This window comes from Lissotriton helveticus, chromosome 3_1, assembly GCF_964261635.1.
Source record: "Lissotriton helveticus chromosome 3_1, aLisHel1.1, whole genome shotgun sequence".
NCBI classification, from domain to species: domain Eukaryota; kingdom Metazoa; phylum Chordata; class Amphibia; order Caudata; family Salamandridae; genus Lissotriton; species Lissotriton helveticus.
In genome coordinates this window covers 1,306,979,947-1,307,004,256 of record NC_136061.1, presented here as the reverse complement: position 1 = coordinate 1,307,004,256, position 24,310 = coordinate 1,306,979,947, and positions in this window count along the sequence as shown.

Below are 24,310 nucleotides of genomic sequence, written 5' to 3'. Positions count from 1 at the left end.
TGGCCACCGGAGTTTGTATGGGAGTGCCCTCATGGCGAAGAAATGAATATGCCTGCCTTCTCAAATCACATTCCAATTCATTAAAAATATACACTTGCAAGAAAGTGGGCAGTAGCCCAAGCTCCTGCATTATATAAAAACCATGTTGGATGGGATGAGGACTCTCCTCCTCAGAAAATCCAGTTAAAAAATCAATCAACTGCACAAAGGCAGTACCCAATTAAGCAAGAAGCTAAAAAACAGGTCAGGGAGATCTTAGATCAACTTGAATACCAGGGGGTGATTGAAACATGCACCTCACAAATGAATAACCCTTTGTTTCCTGTCTCCAAGCCAGACGATTCATATCTTCTAGTTTTGGACTACAGACACCTTAACTCATGTTGCAAAACCTTTGCAGTACAAAACTCACATAGTGCAGCACTAATGAATAACATCGTGCGCAAAAAATACAAAACAACATTAGACATCTCTAATGGATTCTTTTGTCAAAATATAGCACCTGAAAGCAGGTATTTGACCGCTTTCTCAATAATGGGCTCGCAGTAAAAATTCTGTCGACTCCCCCAGGGGTTCAAGAACAGCCCAGGATTATTCTCAGCGAGAGTAACAGAGTTACTACAAATGTATGATGATGAGGCATTATCTTATGTCGATGACATCTATCTAACAGATGATGACTTGGATACTCTCTTGAAAAGAGTGAACACCATAATACTTGGGTTCGCAGCAGAGGGTTACAAATTCAACTTTAAAAAGTCACGAATTGCCCATCTAACTGTCCTGTTTTTAGTATATGAATTATCAAGTGAAGGCAAAAGCCTGGCAGACAATTTCTTGGAGAAATGTGCTGTAATCCAAGCACCAAGAACGCTGAAAAACTTACAATCAATTCTAGGTTTCCTGAATTTCGGAAGAACTTACATTCTAAATTATGCAGAGAGGGTTAAACCTCTCTATGAACTAATAAAACCAGATTTTAAAACAATCAATGGAAACTCAAAAACACACAGAAATTTTGAGATCATTGCAAACAGACATGTTAGCTAAAACAAAATTGCAAACACGCGATAACACACGCAACCTTGTGATCCGAGTCATCCCAGGAAGATGCGGATTCACATACCTAACCTCTAATGAGGGGGAAAAGGTACCAATAGCATACAAATCACATTTGTACACAGAAGCTGAAAAAACATTCAGCATTAAGGAAAACATTGTTCATGCGGTTCAAACAGCTGTAGCAAAAGAAAGAGACCAAGCTGATGGCAGAAGGATTACTGTCAGAACAGCAGAATCAGCCTTTGAGGCATTAACAAGCCCATGTAATTTACCTACTGTGGCATTAAATCCAAAATGGATACAATGGGAAAATTCTCTTGCTACAGACAAAGTGAAATACTATTTTGACCCGGAAATGAAAAAAATTAAAAAATCTAGAATATGAAAGAGAATATCCTCTGCCAATCGACATTCTGCCCATACGACAGTACGCCTGTGTAATATACACAGACGGACATGCACAACCTTCGGTTTGGGGAAAACAAGCCTATAACGCCACATGCGAGATTGTTAAATACGTGTGGCGCGGAGGTAAATTAAGACCTCTGGTAACAAAATCACACTCTGTAGAAAATAATTCAGATAAACAAACTGAGATAATAGCGTTGAAAATGGTGCTAGATAATGCGGATCGCGAATTCCCGACACTAATAGTGTGAGATTCGTATTACTGCGTCAAATCATACAATAACGACTTGCAGAACTGGGTTCAAAACGGTTACAAAGATGACACAGGTGCCACAATAAAGCATAAATCGCTTTGGGAACAAGTAGTTCTTTTACAGTAAGAACTACCAAAGACTCACGTGATACATTCATTGAGTCATGAATGTGATGGCGTTCACGTTTCAGGGAATTCATTGGCTGAGACAGCCACAGCGGAAGCAAGTAAGCAGGCTTCCGTAGCTACAAAAAAGCGTTCAGGAAAATACGTAGACGGGGAAACGATGCTGGCGGTAAAAACGTCATCAAAAGGCGACTGTTCAGCACTACCTGTCAACTATCCACTCAATTATACATATGTAATCGATGCAAACTCCGTTCCTTTTGCTCAAATCCCTGGAGTGGGGGATAGAGTGATTCCAAACACGAACAGGAGAAACTTATTAGTGGCAGATGCACATCTGGGTGAGGGTCTAAGACACCTTAAGATTAAGGAATCTCTGAAAGAATTACAATCAATATACTGGTGGCCGGGAATGAGCCTACAACATCACAAATTAGCAAAAAACTGCCCAAACTGCAACAGAGATCGCAGTGGCGAACCGGCCGGTGTATTGCCATGGCCCTTCGCTTAGAGAGAACAATGCCATCTATATGCAAAAACCCAGTAATAATGTGTCCCATTAATATTATTTAAGACTAGCTTCACTTAAAATGTAGACCCCAGCTCTCGGCTGACGTCTGAACTGTTATAAAAGATTTGCGAGTCTTTATCAGCACATACGCAATTGGCATGCTACACTCTGATCAGGGTCCTGCTTTTAGCTCTCGAGCTTATAAGGAGGCCATGACCAGCATGGGCATTGCATTGCGGTATTTTTGTCCCTTCCATCCTGAGGGAAACGGTCTTGTGGAAAGAAAAAACCGAGACATAAAGCAATCTATAACGGCAAAGGTATTAGGTTCGGGTGTTAGGTGGGTCAAACATTTAATAAGTGTCCAACGTAGTCTTAATAATCTGCCAAGAAATTCTCTAAAAGGTTTCAGTCCGTACGAACTATTGTTCGGGACTAGAATGCATATCCAGGACCTCGATAGTCAAACTTCAGTGGTAGAAAGAAAATGCTTTGATATCAAAGATCGTTTGGCTATTTTACAGGACTTAAATGAAACAAGAAAAGACCTGAGCAACATAAAGTTGAAACAACAGCCAACAGCCACTGAAGAGAAACCACCTGTCCCAGCAAGGCCTGTCTGGATTCCAAAGATTGGGGATCTGGTCAGAGAGAAAATCGCGGTGAAGAAGGAATTTGGGCCTTCTTACAGAAAAGCAGTACCTGTCTTAGCTGTCAACGGAACAAGATCAGTTGTACTACCGCCCCTTGCTGGTAAAAAGGAGAACCGAGTTGTATCTATTGACCTGGTTAAACCACAATCATGTGGCCAATAATAAGTAGTAGGCCAAGTGGTCTCCCAAGAAGTAGCAGAACACCAAAGTTTGCTACAAATCAAGAGGTTCAAACTGAGAGACTAATCACATTTGATAAACCTACAGTGAATAAACAAGGACTATGCAACAAAGCCATGGAACTTATGCCTCTTGAAACCCAAATTACAACAATTTGTCAAGAAACACCTGTCTACAATGATGTAGCCACAGACTATGCTAATAAAACAAGGAAAAATCCAGAAGCAATTCCAATAATTGACAGAACTGCGTCAGGCTACTTCATCAACTTCGATGACTTTTCTGAGGATCCGAGCGAACCTGAGGAACAGCCAACATCATCAACAACTTTTAAAGACAAGGCTAAAAAACTATTTCATCAACTAAAGGAGACCTATCTGATTTCCCCATGGATTGAATTTTGGGTGGTGCTAGGTGTACTTTTCCTCCTGCTTTGGCTCATCATGGTACTATGCTTGGGACACTTCATTGAGGGAAAATATGTTACAATGCACACAGCAAGCCAGAACATTAACCTGGTCCTAAAGCCACACAAGTCTTCACACATCGAGAAAAGAGAACTTTCTTCAGTAAACTTCACAGCCAATCCATTACCCGGTGGGGTAGCATGGGACAAAACAGAGTACGATATATATGGCCCGGTCGAACTCTTGAAGTATCCACATCAATTCAAGGTTTCATTAAGTGACTTTGTAAAACCGAGCACATTCTCTGATGATTGGGACTTTGAAAGTATTAATGATATGATGTCGGACTTAGTTATGTCAGCAAAATTTACAGAACATGATTATTTACAGGGTTCATCAAATTATGATCAGATGTACTGCTACAACCACTATGGTAACCATTATTTGCATAAATCTGCTCAGCCTAGAACTGTTTTAAATTATAATCAATGGGAACATTGTGCAACTCCACCAAAAGGTAGCTCAAAAACATTCTATGAGAAATTTCCATACTTCTCAGGGTTTAACACAAGTGACGCAGAAACATTTTATTTCAAACTGTTAAATAAGACAGGAATGAAAACCATGCTAACAAATACAAAATTTATCTATTCAGAATCATTTTATGAAAAAATGAATACATTTGGTTTTGATTTTTGGAAACATAACATTGAAACGAAAACAATCTGGGGTACTAAAGACTGGCAAGTCGAAGGTATAGAATCATTATTCAGAGCCTGCATGATCCCAGAACAAATTATATTTTTGAATGACACAATTCAACAAACAACTTGTCTTGGCCTAGCCAAAATTAAAGACTTAAACAAACCGTCAATTCCAAAGCCAACACCTGACAGTAATAGACCTACAGATGTTGAGATAGACGTAGCCCATACTTTTAACCAAAACAGAACACATCCTGATTGGAAGAAATGGTTGATCTGGCCCACAGACACAAATAACTGTCAAGATAGATTCCTGAACAAAATACAGGGGTTCAAATTGACCAGGCCAGACCCTAGATACTCCCAGCGACAACATCCAGGGATTGTAACAACATACAGTGTGGGTAAACTATGCCTCGAATGGCTACATACATCCACACTGGCAGAAATTAAGCAACACTTAACTTTACCTAAAGAAGGTGCTGACTTGCGTGATTTCATTATGGGACCACGCAAACAGCGTCAAAAACGTTTCATAGCGGCCTCTATATATGCAGCTTATAACGAAGCTTGGAAAGTAACTCAAATTAAAACAGCAGAGAAAATACGGGAAATTGACCGTATTAATTTGGAAAAATCACTTTCTGTTGTGGACAATGGGTTAATGACTCTGTCTTCCAGAATATATTCACTGGACAGTATTGTATCATCTGCAATCGATATAATAGAACAGGACATGCTAATGTTACAACATGGTCAGTCCCAATTGCGTTCTATTGTACAGCTTGGCTGGACGTTACAAAATCTGTGTTCAGGCTACGTGCCTTGGCGTTTAATCAACACAACGTCACTATTCTCTATCTTTAACCTTACTGATATACAAATCAGCTTGGCACAAAAGGGAGGAAAATATACAATTCTGAGCATTGAAAAACTTGAGAGATTACCATTGACAATGTCAGAACGACCTGTCATTGAATGGATAATACGCGGGATAATAACTATTCCGATAACGACTTTCCAATTTCGATACTGCCAACAGTATATACAGGCAGGCCAGTATGAAAGGTTGGGTAAAGGATACATCAAGTCATCATGGAAATTACCTTACACACACACATGTTATAGTGAAAAAGGACAGAATGTATTTCTTAGTGGTGATAATTGTGAAAAATCACTAAGTGGTATACTTCTGTGTCAGGGCATAAATTTGCATGGGGCCTGTGAGGGGACTTCAAATAACCTTTCATGTCACCAGCTTGGCACACCTGCAACTCGAATAGAGCCATTCTTTAGACGGCTTTCTAACGGGAGCTACATTCTAATTGTGGACCACAGATGTTGTGGCCTGGTGCCAGGAAAAGCTTATCTCGTAAGTGTAACGTCCAGGGTCACTTGCTGTGAGCAAGTAATGTATCCCAACGACACTCCAGACAGGGAGGGAAAAATTTGACCCAGTCTGAAAATCTCTTCTATTCGAATTGATACTTTAAGCAGAATGAAGTCTGTTCTTCTACAGACGCCAGTGCACTTGATGTCATCAAAAGAAACGTATGATCTCCAAGTTGTATGTACAAAGGCAGAGATTCATAACCTTTTATCAGCAAATTGCCCCCTACACTTCGCAGAAATGCTAAATGAAATCTTAAACATTTCTGATACGAATGGTACTCCGAGTGTATTTAAGACACTTTTTTCGGGACTGTTGACACCTTTCAAAGCAGTCCTGGACATTTTTCTTAATTTTGTCCATTCACTCTTTGGCGGCCTTCCACTCCTGTTGGGACTCGTAGCAGGCATTTTATTTTTGACTCTCCTGCTTCGTTATGGCAAGCCATGTCACAGACAAGACTCCAGCAACAATGGAAGAAACAATCCTAGCTATACGCTATCGGGACCGCATAACTAAAGTCCTTGGATTAGCCCGGCTAAGAGATCTGAATATGACCTGGTTTCTTTCATTCAGACTCATCTGGCAAAACTGTATCTTACCTGTGTTAAGATGTATGCTGTGCGGAGAAGAATGCGTGTTAGACGTCTGTCTTACACTACAATCAGAAGTACCATTGGATACAGATACTTTGCTGAACCAGTAAAGGCTCATGCATCGTGTTGTCCCCAGCGGTTACCCATCCTGATGACGGCATTCGTTGAGACTTCACCACTGCGATTGAAGGGTAGTGAAGTGCAAGATTAGAGCAGCATCAACCAGGTACGACCCTCTGTGAGCACTGCTGATCCTGTCATCAATGATAGCAATCATGCTCACGATTGCATAGTTGCGGCATTTTCCAACTTGGTCGAACTTTCACCTGAAGCGGTAAACTGCTTTTTTGAAAGTCTGTCTGAAATGATGTTCTCGCCCGAACAGAAAGAATAAACTTTTAAGCAATGAGCACTCAGCGTTCCCTGAACTCTGAATTTGGCCTTCAGCTTTGAAAAACAAAAGCTTCTGAAAAAATTTGGAACTGTTTTGACTTCTTCCCTTGAAAACGAAACTATTTTTCCCCGATTCCAAAATATTTACTTTTTTTGGCACTCATCATCTGCTTAAAGTAGAACTATTCTTAGAGAACAGAGCTTCTATTTTTAGGAACTCTAGAGACAATATATTAACTCAGCCTCCAGCATATTTACAAACAACTGTATTTATATGTGATGGAATGGTCTCGCACTTTTCTTTTCTGTATTAAGAGCCATTTCATGTGTAATTTTCGCAAATCATTCATGCTGCGATATATGTGCATCTTTTTTTGAATGATTACACTGCTTGAAAGCATACAGTACCTATACTCATTTTCGTGTATTTCGCATATACCATTTCAGATGCAAAATCATTTATTTTGGGGTGGATCGGTATACAAATGCACCGTTAGATATGTTTACTATTGCTTAGTTTAGTAATTATGGACATGAATTCGTGGAGTGGGTGTAGTGTGTTTTATCTAGGTACCTGAATCAATATCCTATTCTTTGCCCTTGTCCGGTTATAAATCAATAATATCCCTGCAACGGCACAGAAACCCTTTTCATAATTCGGTCATAGCGCATGCTGTCACATTAAGCAAGCCTATTCCTTCAGCCCCCTAGAAAGCACACGAGTTCTTAAACAAATCCAAGCCTCCAGCAACCTGGGAAATCCCCGCTGCTATTGTTTTGATTTCGTCCGAGAACTCCTGTAAAGCACTGTAAGAACGACCAGTCCTTAGTGACATCTTTATTGACATCTTATGTCCATCCTTACGTCAAACCCGGCACCTTTCAGGTATAAATATACCAACGCTGCCTTAAGCAAACACACGGTGGTGGTGAATCTGGAGCAGTGACTACTTGCCCGAGAGCCCAGCTGGTGCGAGAGCCCACAGACGCTGCCCCTCCCTTTTGATGCGCTGAGAAAGACGCTGTCTTTTCTCTTGCCGAGAAATCCAGCCTGCGGCGTTTCCAGCCTACCCTTGCGGGTGACTGGGATACCAAGTCCTGAGAGAGAGATACCAGCCCTCCTGCCTTCTAATACCCAGGTACTGAACTGACTAAACCCTTACAGAGAATTCTTGTGTCAGATTCTTCGCAAACCAAACTTAACTTAAACTGCTACTTACTTACTCCCTCCCATGTATTAGGCTTAGGTCAGGTACACCGGGGTAGGCGTAGTTAGAAGCACCAGTTGAGTACCATTAGTCAATGTATATATGTATGTATCTATTTTATCCATTTTAAAGTATCATATGGCTAAGAAACCATATCAATGCTTTTACAGTATTATTTTATAATCCCGCTTTTACTGTATGCACTTTACTTAACTATAAGTATTGCAATTGTAGCAATTCATTTCTCTTGTATGAGGAAAGAGACTGCTCAATAAATAACACCTTTTATTGGAAACGCCCGTCTCTCTTTTTCTCTGCAATCTGGTGAAACTAAGTACGCACCTTTGACTGAGTGAAATAGCTGTCTTTTGTTTTCACATGACTCTAGAGATATACTCTTATTCAGGGAGAGCAAAGTTGTCATGTTTTATGGTTGTCAGAAACTAAATCCCTTCTTGTCTATCCAGGGAGGTTAAACTCCTCCTCGCTTATTCGAGAAAGTTTCTAGTGAACTCTGAGCTAGCTGGCAAAAAACTTCAGTCTAATATAGTCAGTAAAGACCTAGATAACCTCAGTCCTACGTCTACACTACTGAATATATTATTCCAATGCGCAGAGCCTATTGGGACTATAGGAACTACACTACAATACCTTTTGGGGGTATGCCCCCATATCTGATACCTTTTGGTGGTCTGTCCACATTGCTGATACCTTTTGGTGGTATGTTGCCATGCCTGATACCTTTTGGTGGTCTGTCCCATGTCTGATATCTTTAGGTGGCCTGTCCCCATGTCTGATACCTTTTGGTGGTCTGCCCCATGTCTGATACCTTTGGGTGGTCTGTTCCCATGTCTGATACCTTTTGGTGGTCTGTCCCCATGTCTGATACCTTTGGGTGGTCTGTCCCATGTCTGATACCTTTGAGTGGTCTGTCCTTATGTCTGATAACTTTGGATGGTCTGACCCCATGTCTGATACCTTTGGGTGGTCTGTCCCATGTCTGATACCTTTGGGTGGTTGGTTCCCATGTCTGATACCTTTGGGTGGTCTGTCCCCATGTCTGATACCTTTTGGGTGGTCTGTCCCCATGTCTGATACCTTTGGGTAGTCTATCCCCATGTCTGAAACTTTTGTGTGGTCTGTCCCATGGCTGATACCTTTGGATGGTCTGTCCCCTGGCTGATACCTTTTGGTGGTCTGTCCCATGTCTGATATCTTTAAGTGGCCTGTCCCCATGCCTGTTACCTTTTGGTGGTCTGTCCCATGTCTGATACCTTTGGGTGGTCTGTTCCTATGTCTGATACCTTTTGGTGGTCTGTCCCCATGTCTGATACCTTTGGGTGCTCTGTCCCATGTCTGATACCTTTGAGTGGTCTGTCCTTATGTCTGATAACTTTGGATGGTCTGACCCCTTGTCTGATACCTTTGGGTGGTCCTTCCCCATGTCTGATACCTTTGGGTCATCTGTCCCCATGTCTGATTCCTTTGGGTTGTCTGTCCTCATGTCTGATACCTTTGGGTGGTCTGTCCCCATGTCTGATACCTTTGGGTGGTCTGTCCCATGTCTGATACCTTTTGGTGAGCTGTCCCCATGTCTGATACATGTTGGTGGTCTGTCCCCATATCTGATACCTTTTGGTGGTATGTTGCCATGCCTGATACCTTTTGGTGGTCTGTCCCATGTCTGATATCTTTAGGTGGCCTGTCCCCATGTCTGATACCTTTTGGTGGTCTGTCCCATGTCTGATACCTTTGGGTGGTCTGTTCCCATGTTTGATACCTTTTGGTGGTCTGTCCCCATGTCTGATACCTTTGGGTGGTCTGTCCCATGTCTGATACCTTTGAGTGGTCTGTCCTTATGTATGATAACTTTGGATGGTCTGACCCCATGTTTGATACCTTTGGTTGTTCTGTCCCATGTCTGATATCTTTAGGTGGCCTGTCCCCATGTCTGATACCTTTGGTGGTCTGTCCCATGTCTGATACCATTGGGTTGTCTGTTCCCATGTCTGATACCTTTTGGTGGTCTGTCCCCATGTCTGATACCTTTGGGTGGTCCGTCCCATGTCTGATACATTTGGGTGATCTGTCCCATGTCTGATACCATTTTGGTGTTATGTGCCCATGTCTGATACCTTTTGGTGGTATGTCCCCAAGTCTGATACTTTTGGGTGGTCTGTTCCCATGTCTGATACCTTTTGGAGGTCTGTCCCCATGTCTGATACATTTTGGTGGTCTGTCCCCATGTCTCATACCTTTTGGTGGTATGTCCCCATGGCTGATACCTTTAGGTGGCTGTACCCATGTCTGATACCTTTTGGAGGTCTGTCCCCATGTCTGATACCTTTGGGCAGTCTGTCCCATGTCTGATACCTTTGGGTGGTCTGTCCCCATGTCTGATACCTTTAGGTGGCTGTAGCCATGTCTGATACCTTTTGGAGGTCTGTCCCCATGTCTGATACCTTTGGGTAGTCTGTCCCATGTCTGATACCTTTGGGTGGTCTGTCCCCATGTCTGATACCTTTTGGGGGTATGTCCCCATATCTGATACCTTTTGGTGGTCTGTCCCCATATCTGATACCTTTTGGTGGTATGTTGCCATGCCTGATACCTTTTGGTGGTCTGTCCAATGTCTGATATCTTTAGGTGGCCTGTCCCCATGTCTGGTACCTTTTGGTAGTCTGTCCCATGTCTGATACCTTTGGGTGGTCTGTTCCCATGTCTGATACCTTTTGGTGGTCTGTCCCCATGTCTGATACCTTTGGGTGGTCCGTCCCATGTCTGATACATTTGGGTGATCTGTCCCATGTCTGATACCATTTTGGTGTCATGTCCCCATGTCTGATACCTTTTCGTGGTCTGTCCCCATGTCTGATACCTTTGGGTGGTCTGACCCCATGTCTGATACCTTTGGTTGTTCTGTCCCATGTCTGATACCTTTGGGTGGTCTGTTCCCATGTCTGATACCTTTTAGTGGTCTGTCCCCATGTCTGATACCTTTTGGTGGTATGTCCCCATGTCTCATACCTTTTAGTGGTATGTCCCCATGTCTGATACCTTTAGGTGGCTGTACCCATGTCTGATACCTTTTGGAGGTCTGTCCCCATGTCTGATACCTTTGGGTAGTCTGTCCCATGTCTGATACCTTTGGGTGGTCTGTCCCCATGCCTGATACCTTTTGGTGGTATGTTGCCATGCCTGATACCTTTTGGTGGTCTGTCCCCATATCTGATACCTTTTGGTGGTATGTTGCCATGCATGATACCTTTTGGTGGTCTGTCCCATGTCTGATATCTTTAGGTGGCCTGTCCCCATGTCTGATACCTTTTGGTGGTCTGTCCCATGTCTGATACCTTTGGGTGGTCTGTTCCCATGTCTGATACCTTTTGGTGGTCTCTCCCCATGTCTGATACCTTTGGGTGGTCTGTCCCATGTCTGATACCTTTGAGTGGTCTGTCCTTATGTCTGATAACTTTGGATGGTCTGACCCCATGTCTGAAACCTTTGGGCGGTCTGTCCCATGTCTGATACCTTTGGGTGGTTGGTTCCCATGTCTGATACCTTTGGGTGGTCTGTCCCCATGTCTGATACCTTTGGGTGGTCTGTCCCCATGTCTGATACCTTTGGGTCATCTGTCCCCGTGTCTGATACCTTTGGGTTGTCTGTCCCCATGTCTGATACCTTTGGGAGGTCTGTCCCATGTCTGTCCCATGTCTGATACCTTTTGGTGGGCTGTCCCCATATCTGATACCTTTTGGTGGTCTGTCCCCATGTCTGATACCTTTTGGTGGTATGTCCTCATGTCTGATACCTTTTGGTGGTCTTTCTTATGTCTGATACCTTTGGGTAGTCTATCCCCATGTCTGAAACCTTTGGGTGGTCTGTCCCATGGCTGATACCTTTGGGTGGTCTGTCCCATGTCTGATACCTTTGAGTGGGCAGTCCCATGTCTGATACCTTTCGGTGGTTTGTTCCCATGCCTGATACCTTTTGGTGGTATGACACCAGGTCTGATACCTTTGGGTGGGCTGGCCTATGTCTGATACATTTTGGTGGTCTGTCCCCATGTCTGATACATGTTGGTGGTCTGTCCCCATATCTGATACCTTTTGGTGGTATGTTGCCATGCCTGATACCTTTTGGTGGTCTGTCCCATGTCTGATACCTGTTGGTGGACTATCCCCATGTCTGATACCTTTTGGTGGTATGTACTCATGTCTGATACCTTTTGGTGGTCGTACCCATGTCTGATACCTTTGGGTGGTCTGTCCCATGTCTGATACCTTTGAGTGGTCTGTCCTTATGTCTGATAACTTTGGATGGTCTGACCCCATGTCTGATACCTTTGGGTGGTCTGTCCCATGTCTGATACCTTTGGGTGCTCTGTCCCATGTCTGATACCTTTGGGTGCTCTGTCCCATGTCTGATACCTTTAGGTGGTTTGTTCCCATGCCTGATACCTTTTGGTGGTCTGACCCCAGGTCTGATACCTTTGGGTGGGCTGTCGCATGTCTGATACATTTGGGTGGCCTGTTCCCATGTCTGATACCTTTTGGTGGTCTGTCCCCATGTCTGATACCTTTAGGTGGCTGTAGCCTTATCTGATACCTTTTGGAGGTCTGTCCCCATGTCTGATACCTTTGGGTAGTCTGTCCCATGTCTGATACCTATGGGTGGTCTGTCCCAATGTCTGATACATTTTGGGGGTATGTCCCCATATCTGATACCTTTTGGTGGTCTGTCCCCATATCTGATACCTTTTGGTGGTATGTTGCCATGCCTGATACCTTTTGGTGGTATGTCCCATGTCTGATATCTTTAGGTGGCTTGTCCCCATGTCTGATACCTTTTGGTGGTCTGTCCCATGTCTGATACCTTTGGGTGGTCTGTTCCCATATCTGATACCTTTTGGTGGTCTGTCCCCATGTCTGATACCTTTGGGTGGTCCGTCCCATGTCTGATACATTTGGGTGATCTGTCCCATGTCTGATACCATTTTGGTGTTATGTCCCCATGTCTGATACCTTTTGGTGGTATGTCCCATGTCTGATACCTTTGGGTGGTCTGACCCCATGTCTGATACCTTTGGTTGTTCTGTCCCATGTCTGACATCTTTAGGTGGCCTGTCCCCATGTCTGATACCTTTGGGTTGTCTGTTCCCATGTCTTATACCTTTTGGTGGTCTGTCCCCATGTCTGATACCTTTGGGTGGTCCGTACCATGTCTGATACATTTGGGTGATCTGTCCCATGTCTGATTCCATTTTGGTGTTATGTCCCCATGTCTGATACCTTTTGGTGGTATGTCCCCATGTCTGATACCTTTGGGTGGTCTGTCCCCATGTCTGATACCTTTTGGAGGTCTGTCCCCATGTCTGATACATTTTGGTGGTCTGTCCCCATGTCTCATACCTTTTGGTGGTATGTCCCCATGTCTGATACCTTTAGGTGGCTGTACCCATGTCTGATACCTTTTGGAGGTCTGTCCCCATGTCTGATACCTTTGGGTAGTCTGTCTCATGTCTGATACCTTTGGGTGGTCTGTCCCCATGTCTGATACCTTTAGGTGGCTGTAGCCATGTCTGATACCTTTTGGAGGTCTGCCCCCATGTCTGATACCTTTGGGTAGTCTGTCCCATGTCTGATACCTTTGGGTGGTCTGTCCCCATGTCTGATACCTTTTGGGGGTATGTCCTCATATCTGATACCTTTTGGTGGTCTGTCCCCATATCTGATACCTTTTGGTGGTATGTTGCCATGCCTGATACCTTTTGGTGGTCTGTCCTATGTCTGATATCTTTAGGTGGCCTGTCCCCATGTCTGATACCTTTTGGTTGTCTGTCCCATGTCTGATACCTTTGGGTGGTCTGTTCCCAAGTCTGATACCTTTTGGTGGTCTGTCCCCATGTCTGATACCCTTGGGTGGTCCGTCCCATGTCTGATACATTTGGGTGATCTGTCCCATGTCTGATACCATTTTGGTGTTATGTCCCCATGTCTGATACCTTTTGGTGGTCTGTCCCCATGTCTGATACCTTTGGGTGGTCTGACCCCATGTCTGATACCTTTGGTTGTTCTGTCCCATGTCTGATACCTTTGGGTGGTCTGTTCCCATGTCTGATACCTTTTGGTGGTCTGTCCCCATGTCTGATACCTTTTGGTGGTATGTCCCCATGTCTCATACCTTTTGGTGGTATGTCCCCATGTCTGATACCTTTAGGTGGCTGTACCCATGTCTGATACCTTTTGGAGGTCTGTCCCCATGCCTGATAGCTTTGGGTAGTCTGTCCCATGTCTGATACCTTTGGGTGGTCTGTCCCCATGTCTGATACCTTTTGGGGGTATGTCCCCATATCTGATACCTTTTGGTGGTCTGTCCCCATATCTGATACCTTTTGGTGGTATGTTGCCATGCCTGATACCTTTTGGTGGTCTGTCCCATGTCTGATATCTTTAGGTGGCCTGTCCCCATGTCTGATACCTTTTGGTGGTCTGTCCCATGTCTGATACCTTTGGGTGGTCTGTTCCCATGTCTGATACCTTTTGGTGGTCTGTCCCCATGTCTGATACCTTTGGGTGGTCTGTCCCATGTCTGATACCTTTGAGTGGTCTCTCCTTATGTCTGAGAACTTTGGATGGTCTGACCCCATGTCTGATACCTTTGGGTGGTCGGTCCCATGTCTGATACCTTTGGGTGGTTGGTTCCCATGTCTGATACCTTTGGGTGGTCTGTCCCCATGTCTGATACCTTTGGGTGGTCTGTCCCCATGTCTGATACCTTTGGGTCGTCTGTCCCCATGTCTGATACCTTTGGGTTGCCTGTCCCTATGTCTGATACCTTTGGGTGGTCTGTCCCCATGTTTGATACCTTTGGGTGGTATTTCCCATGTCTGATACCTTTTGGTGGACTGTCCCCATATCTGATACCTTTTGGTGGTCTGTCCCCATGTCTGATACCTTTTGGTGGTCTGTCCCCATGTCTGATACCTTTTGGTGGTATGTCCTCATGTCTGATACCTTTTGGTGGTCTTTCCCATGTCTGATACCTTTGGGTAGTCTGTCCCCATGTCTGAAACCTTTGGGTGGTCTGTCCCATGGCTGATACCTTTGGGTGGTCTGTCCCATGTCTGATACCTTTGAGTGGTCTGTCCCATGTCTGATACCTTTCGGTGGTTTGTTCCCATGCCTGATACCTTTTGGTGGTCTGACCCAAGGTCTGATACCTTTGGGTGGGCTATCCCATGTCTGATACATTTTGGTGGCCTGTTCCCATGTCTGATACCTTTTGGTGGTCTGTCCCCATGTCGGACACCTTTTGGGGGTCTGTCCCCATGTCTAACACCTTTTGGTGGTCTGTCCCCATGTCAGATACATTTTGGTGGTCTGTCCCCATGCCTGCTACATTTTGGTGGTCTGATACATTTTGGTGGTCTGTCCCCATGCCTGATACCTTTAGGTGGCCTGTCCCCATGTCTGATACCTTTAGGTGGCCTGTCCCCATGTCTGATAACTTTTGGAGGTTTGTCCCATGTCTGATACCTTTCGGTGGCTGTACCCATGTCTGATACCTTTTGGAGGTCTGTCCCCATGTCTGATACCTTTTGGTGGTCTGTTCCCATGTCTGATACCTTTGGGTGGTCTGTCCCCATGTCTGGTACCTTTTGGTGGTCTGTCCCCATGTCTGATATCTTTTGGTGGTATGTCCCCATGTCTGATAACTTTTGGTGGCATGTCCCCATGTCTGATACCTTTGGGCGGTCTGTCCCATGCCTGATGCCTTTTGATGGTCTGTCCCCATTTCTGTTACCTTTGGGTGGTCTGTCCCATGTCTGATACCTTTAGTGGTCTATCCCCATGTCTGATACCTTTGGGTGTTCGATCCCATGTCTGATACCTTTGGGTGGTCTGTCTCATGTCTTCCCCTCGGTGTTCTCCGGATATTCCATGTTTGAAGTGGCAAAGTGTTGGAGTATGAGTAGATGGGCAGCTGTCACGCACTTGCATCTATGAAATTACGAATGCTATTTGCACAGTGAATGTATCCTTGGGAAACATGAGTATACACACTGACTGACTACCAAAGCTTTTTCTTGCTTTTTCTCCGAGTAGCAGATGGAGCTTGCAATATGCAACCGAGTTTTACAATGTAGAGAAGGATCGCTTTATATGTTATAAAAAAGGTATATAAAAACACAATGTTTCCATTGCTAAATTAACCTACTAAGTGGCAGGAGAGTATAAGGTGCTCCACCTGGCCGACCCCTGCTTCAGATCGACCCTCGCTCCTCTCTTTCCATTTCCATTCTTGGAAACCCTGCACACAGTTGTCATGTGTTCCACGGTTCTCCCGAGCCGTCCTTCAGAATCTTCCAGAGGTTTCTTGAAATAGCCCTTGAGAGGTAGCACTGAATGCGTTGCGCCCGTGATGCGCTCGTCAGACACACCGTGCCCGCCGGAGTGGCCTTATCTCTGTAAGGTGACTGTGAAAATACACAAGCCCCAGCCAAGTCAGCCCGGAAGAGATACTCCACAAGGGCCTTGTAGAACTTACTGTGCTCAAGAGGGGCCGTCACAACCCCCGAGAGCAGCAAAGCAAAGCTCGAGCAAGCGCAGAAGCACAGAGTTGTCACCGTCCGGGAATGTGATAGGCTGACGCATACAGTATGACTGGGTGCCCAGGATGAGAACAGACCAAAATCTAGGATTGCATGCATGGATGTCATTTAGGGGTCTCCAGGGGTCGCAGTGTCCTTGCAGCCCCTGGCCTAAGAGGTGGCCAAATCAGTGCCAGGAACACAAGGGCAGCTCGTCCTTATAGGCTTGGGCTGTGGCTCCACTTTCCCTGGTATCTGTCAATTTTTTATTACACTAATAGTGATTAATATTTTACTATTCACTATTATTGTAATAAAGAATTGCTTACAATTAGCAGGATTATGAGCATCCCTGCCACCGGAGGTAATTAAAAATGTTTTTAAATGTATGTGTGCATGCTTGCCGGTGAGTGTGTTTTATGTGAGAGTGTGCATGTGCATGTGTAACTGAAAGTAAATTTGAAATGCTCTGTGTTTCCACTTCCACTACCTCTGGCATTTTGGTGAATTGGCCTCTCTGATTCCATGGTTGTTTGAGTATGGAAAAGATTCTGGGGCTACAAGCACGTCAAACAATGTGCAGCAGAAGAAATTGGAGCGGCTTCAGAGGGTCTGGCTTATTACTAGGTTCTGCCGAGCTCCTTGATCTGTTCGAAAGAACAAATATACATATTTAATCTTTCTCTGGTCTGAAAACGTGCCAGCATTAACCAAGTTTCAGGGTCTGTTGTGTCTGAAATCCGAACACCAGATCCCATAGACAAACAAAAGAGGAATCGTTCATTTCTGCACCTCTAGTGCTGTAGAATTTAGCTAGCACGTGATATGCCTTAGGAGACTGCGGTGAGCTGTGATTCACATGGCTTCCTGGGATCCCTTTTCCTACTGCCTGGTTGATAGAGCCTTACACAGTATTACCTCCTCGTTGTCTGAGGTGAGACACCCAGTTCTTTGAATTGGGGAATTAATGAGTGTAACGCTATCCTTTTCCTCTGTAAGTTTAATTTTTTCAATGCTCTTGGATAAGCAATAGGAGAGGAACTAAGGGGCATATTATAGAGGACCGTGTTAAAATTATCGCAAACCGGCGATAATGGGCTTGATAATATGCCCTTGGGAATTCCAATAGAAGTCCATGTCCACACCAGAACATGGTCTACTATTGGAATTCCCAAGGGCAAATTATCAAGCCCACTATCGCCGCTTTAGCAGCAGTTTTCTGCCCCTAAACCGGCGATAATGTTTAACGCCGTTCTGGATAATATGCCCCTAAGTTTCGAAAATTGAAGGATGGGGCAGTGTGGAAAAGTAAATTTTGCCATGTTCTGTGTCCCTACGCTTCATCCATCATATGTTATGTGTGCATGACCAATATGCATGTGTTATTCCCCATGTCCGATTAATGACGCAATTCCAGTTGTGTCCACCTCTGGTATGTCATTTTCCAGTCCTCGTGAATACTACGAATATCAGGCCTATGTAAAGTTATGTTGCCACGTTTCCCAGTGTGCACGTTATTCCATTATAAAGTCCCCGTTTCCAGGCCTCAAAAGGGCCCGGACCCTGGATTCAGCTCCTGTCTCCTGAAAGCCTCGCTGAGGAGCAATACAGCCCCCACCTGTATCCTCGACCTTTCACTTACTTCCTGCCTCGCAGTGCCCGGTGCAGCTTGGCTCTGCCTCTGAGTCTGCCAAAAGTATGTTATAGTTCCAGCTATCAGTTCAGTCCTCCTTTTCTGCATTCCTAAGCTACTGAACTGCATCAATAGTTTCCGTCATTGTCTAGCCTTCTCGTCTCTACGTTAGAGAAATACTGTATTTAATAGTCATTTAGTATTCTTCATCACGCACTACATGTAGAATAATGCATGGTCCAGTCTTAGAGTCAAGTTAGCTTTTCCCCTCATGACTTCTAGTTTATATCAACATGTTCCCTAAACATTAGATACCAGATAGGGTTTAGGTACATGTCGCTCCGACCCTTCAGACTCTAGTCTCTGCTCCTAGCACAGAGTTCGTAGCCCCCAGCTTCTCCTAGTAACACGTCATTGCCAGTTTTCGCGCACCATTAGGTTAGAGGTCCCGGCTCCTTAGGTAGCCCCCTCCTATGTTTCCGCCCATTCATGACATATTCTGTTACGTTTGCATCACATGTCTATGTATACTCCCAGTTACACCCACTTTTACTGTTATCTTTCGCGACTGCTACGCGTCACGCCTTCTGCTCCACCCACTGTTACGCCTACTGCAATGTAATGCTATGTGTTCGCGCTATGTATATATGCCAGTGTTTTGTTATTGAATGTTAGCGCGCTCATCCCAGACCTAGCCCCAGCAGCTGCTGGGCCTCTTTTCCCCTGTTGGGCCCCAGTTGTCCTGCTGGGCCCTGTCATTCTGTTCCTATGCAGGTTGTCCTGATCCTGTCCTTATGCTGTAATAAACCTGCAGAAACTCCTACTACCTCGAATCTTGACTCTTATTTTATTGAGCTATCTGTTATGCTATAAGTCTAGTCAAAAATAGGGTATTATTTATTTATATACCACATAATGGCGCCCGAATAGGGACTTGCCCTTTCCCCACGCGTCGGTGAAGCCACGCCGACCCCCTGACCCTCTGCAGTCGTGACGGAACTCTTCTGCGCAGTGGCAGATATTTCTGCTCAAGTATCCCTCAGGCCCACGGAGGAGACGGAGGAGGCGGTCCAGCATCCGAACGAGACGGTGGAGGAACGCGGCGAGTCCCGACCAGAGCCCAAGCCGAGAGTCCAAGGTCCGAGGTATCCGGAGGCCCACCTGTAACTGAAGTCCGAAGTCCGAAGTTCGTCGTCCGTCGTCCAGTCCAGTCCGAGGCCTTCCGTTCCGTGCTGCCCGGTGAGTACCATTGCTGGGGTAGTATCTAGACAGGACCAATCTAAATTGACTCCTGGTCCGTGGGTTGGTGGTGCCCAGACTCACAAACGAAGTGTTCACCTAGGTGGATACGGGTCTTGATGCGTTCCTTTATGGGACCGGTATGTTCCGTACTGTTACAGCAGTGCATCCAGTAACTCTAGTCTGTTCCGTTCTCGAGAAAATTCTTGTATTTCTGTTCTCAGTATTCCAGGTAATATTCTGTTCGAACTGTTATTTATAAATGTTCTTCATGTATTTTACTGTTGTGGTATGAGTGCGATGTGATTTCGTGTTTTTTATTGTGTATTGTATTGTGTCCAGATTACAGTTCAGTCATGCCTATATTTTCCAAGTTACGTCAGTTAAAAACTAGAAAGGGTCTGTTAGAGGAAGCAGTTCCTGTCCCGCCTAGGGACAGTCCAGGTCACTTTATGTATCAGAAACATGGCATAAGCGCCATATTGTATCTAGATTTATGGGTAGAGTATACCAAACAGTTAGAAGAAAAGTATAGATGGCCCGTATCGGGTACATGGGATGCCGAATGTATCATGCGAGTAGAAGAAGCATTATGGAAAAAGAAAGCCAGACAGTCACAGAAAGATGCCATCGAGTTATGGCGTAAGGAAGCTCATAGAAGAACTGAGAAAGAAGTCAGAAAGTCAGAGTTAAGTAGAGAATCCCAAGAACGAGCTCAAGAAAGAGAATTAATCGAGATAGGTGAACAAGTCAAAGCCGAACAGTCAGACAGACAGAGGCATGCCCTTATTAAGGGTATGTATCCTCTTCTTGCCGAAGGTTTGCCAAAAGCGACCCCAGAGGCATCCAGTAATTTCCCGCCACCATTAATTCCGACCAAGCTACGTCACAAACCGACCGCAGCTGATATTTTTATTTCGTCCTATCTGGACGACACAGTCCCAGAATATGCAAATCCTGTTCGCGCTCCGCTAGTCCCTGTAAATCAGGCACTTCCCGCTCCTCCAGACACCGGAGTACCTGTTACGGTACCCCCGGTCCAGCCTACAGTTCCATTTCCCACTCTGCCAGGACGTAGAGCCTCAGTAGACGACTCCAGTTTAGGGGCCGCAGGAGGAGCTACTCCTCAAACCCCGCCGCCACACAAACGTTTATCAGCACTCGAATTACATGCTCAAGCATCACAGCGTACTCCTAAAAGTAATAAGTCTGTCACAGAAATCAGGCAAGCCCTTAACGAATGTGTCTATGATCCAGTTCCAGGCGAATATACTATGGTTTTATATTCCTTACGTGTAAGGAGAGTGACCGAGTATCTAGTCACCTTACCGAATGTGAAAGAAGATCTAGACAGAATATATTGTTTCATCCGTACAGGGGATGATCCAGAAAGTATTGGCGAGATTATGTCTCAAAGGAAAGCCGAGATTCAGCTCATGATATTAAAGTTCCTGATCAATTGTCTAATAAGAGAACAAGATTACCCGTCTAAAGATCCCGCCGAAATGAGAATCCTGACAAGGTGGAGTGATAATATAGCCGAGGGTAAGCACAAGACCGTCAGTGCCATGGAGAGTATGTACAAGAAAATTCGTAAAGAAATAATAAGGTTACACGACCAGCGTAAAACAGCACAAGTAAGCGAGAAAGAAAGTATCTCTGACCCTGAAGAGGAAGACGAGAATCCCGCCAGAATAGCATATGTAGGAAAATCTAGATTTCCAGATCGCCATTTACGCCTAGAACACAAGTCTATTTTTCATCATACAGCGCCAGAACTAGGTTCTCTAGAACAAGTATTTCAAGCTACCGACCACATTCTGAAATCACGAGTCGGTTACAGTGAATTAAGTACTATGCATGAACAAGAACTAGCCCGATCAGCAGTCCGATGGATTACTGATTCTACCACTTTTCCAGACGAAATAGTGGCACAAATGTTTCTGAAACTGCCCCCAGCCGAGCAACGACTGGGGGGTATGTATATGATCCAGCACCTCATCACTCTGTATGAGGGTCAACACTCTGATCCAGGTCCGTTACATGATATCCTGAACGAGTTACTCCAGTATAGATGGAGAGGTCTAGGTACCGATTTAATAAGTGTCATTCTAGAACAGCGCCACAAATATAGAACGTTTTTGAACCCGCATTTTGTTCATGTCTCACCCCCAGAAAATAAGCCATTCTACATAGACAGACAGAATCCGTTACGAGAAGTCCACCCAGTCAGAGGGACGGGTGGCGAAATGCAACGAGTGTTCGTATACACTCCAATATCAAAGATGGAACTTCTTGAAATGAAGAAATTAATTCCCTGTCATGACAAAGATCCAGCAGGGTTCCATCGAGAATTAAAAGACATGCTCCGTATGGGAGAATATACTTACCCAGATATTATTAAAATGTTAAAGGTCCTGTTACCCGCGGGGGTGTATGAAAAGTTAAAGGAAAAAGAATGGGAGGTGGGAGAGAAAAAGATCGATTGGGCAGCTCTAGAAGCTGAAGACAAGGCACGAGTACCAGGTACCGGTCTCGGAGATAAATGTAAAGAATTACCAGAATTATTGATTCAAGTTTTACCCAGATTATTGACAACTAGGAAAGAAGACTGGGATGCAATCTCAGCCTGTAAACAGAAACAAGACGAGGATATTAGTGATTTTTATTCTAGATTTGAAAAATGTTTCAGTATTAACAGTGGTCTCAAGACAAGTAGTGAGTCATACCCTCACCTTTTCGTTACTAAATTAGTCGAGAATTCAAGTCCACAAATTAAAAATAGAGTTTTGAAAGTCGAAAGCACCTGGCAAGCAAATACTCCGTCCCAGATGCTCCAGATGCTCCAGTACCACCAGAATAGAATCAGAGAAGAGCAAGAACACGAAAGAAAACGTATGAAAGACACGAAAATGAAAGTGCTAGTTGCACAATCTGTTCCTCAAGACAGTCAGAAGAGGGGTCCGAATCAAGCCAGTCATCCTGCAGCTCCCGTTAAAGGGAACTGCAATTATTGTAAACAGCCAGGTCATTTTATAAACGAGTGTGCAGTTCTGAAACACAACATAGCTACCGGTAAGACTAAAGAAAGACCACGTCCGCCTAGACAAGAACAAGTTTCACAGATTCCTCAGTCACAGAATGCACAACAGACAGTTTCCGCACCGCAGCCTATTGCTGCAACACAGCATGTCACATCACAGATGTACCAGTATGCGCAGTCTGAGTATCCAGAGTACCAGTCATATTCATGAAACAGCCTAGAGAGGGAGGTAGGCTTGCCTCTCATCGAGATACCTGTAGATCAAGAAGGTCCCTATGTTCACAGTCAAGTATTAGGGAAAGACAGAAAGTTTTTGATCGATACAGGGGCAAGTAGGACCACAATTAGTCATGCCGAAGTTCCAGGGGCTCCGCTCTCAGGCTCAAGAAATGTTTCCCTTGGATTTTCAGGAAAACCAATAGTTAATGAGATATCTAAGCCAGTCACTCTAGAGGTAGGTCCATTGTCCCGTACTACTGATCTGTTACTTACTAAGTCATGTCCAGAAAACCTATTAGGCATTAAGACACTGAAAGAGTTAGGTGCAGTTATATGCTGTTCCCCAGAGGGAATACGTCTGTTCCTACGTGACTTTAAGGGTCACTACGTATTACGAGATTTTGATTCAAGATTGTCTAATGTTCCACAGCATTTATGGGCGCAAGGTCCAACTGATGTAGGTTACATGCAAATCACACCCCATCGTGTGACTCTCAAACCAGGTGTAGTGTTACCCCGAATCAGACAGTACAGATTGCCACCTGAGGCTGTAGCAGCCTTATCCAAAATTATTGACGAGCTCATGGCTCAAGGAGTAGTTGTAGAAACTGACTCCAATGTATGCAATTCTCCGATCATTCCAGTCATGAAACGTACTGATCCAAATGCACCCCCAGTATATCGATTAGTGATTGATTTACGAGAGCTTAATAAATGTATTATTCCTCAGTACCCAGTTGTCCCAGATATTTCTTCCCTGTTAACAGCCATTGATTCCGAAGCCACGTTTTTCACTGTTATCGACCTCAAGAATGCATTTTTCAGTGTTCCTATTCATCCAGACAGCCAGTTTCTTTTCGGATTCTGTTTAAATGGAAGGAGCTATATGTTTACACGCGCTCCTCAAGGTTTCACAGAAAGCCCTAGTATTTACAGTCAAGCACTCAAGAGACAACTAGACAACATTCACATGCCAACTGACACTGCCCTGCTCCAGTATGTCGATGATCTACTGATCACAGCCCGTTCTGAACGTGACTGCGAGCGAGCATCCCTTACAGTTTTGTATTTTCTAGCCGAGATGGGGCACAAAGTGTCACCTTCGAAGCTTCAATTCTGTGTCCAGCAAGTGGTATACTTAGGACACTTGCTGTCCAAGAGGGGTAGGCAGTTGACACCCGACCGTATCCAGTTAATAGCGAGTCTTCCCCAGCCCAGAACCCAGAAGGAGGTACGTGCCTTTATCGGCCTTACTTCTTATTGTAGACAATGGATTCCCCAGTATGCATTTCTAGCCAAGCCACTGATACAGTTAACGACACAGGAGGCAGCCGTATCGACTGTCCTCCCTTGGACATCTGAACATACACTTAGTTTTAACGAGTTAAAGAAAGCTTTATGTCAAGCTCCAGTTCTAGCTACACCGAACTACAGTAAGCCTTTTACACTTTTCGTTACTGAACGGAAAGGTACAGCATTATCTGTTCTCACACAAGATCAAGCAGGTCAATACAAGCCCTGTGCTTATTTTTCGAGCACATTAGATCCAGTCGCCCAGGCGTTGCCTGCGTGCCTCAAGTCAGTTGCAGCCACAGCACTAGCTATCAGACAAAGTGATTCTATAGTTTTAGGACATTCCCTGACAGTACAAGTCCCACATTCAGTAGAAGTTCTTTTAAACCGAACACAAAC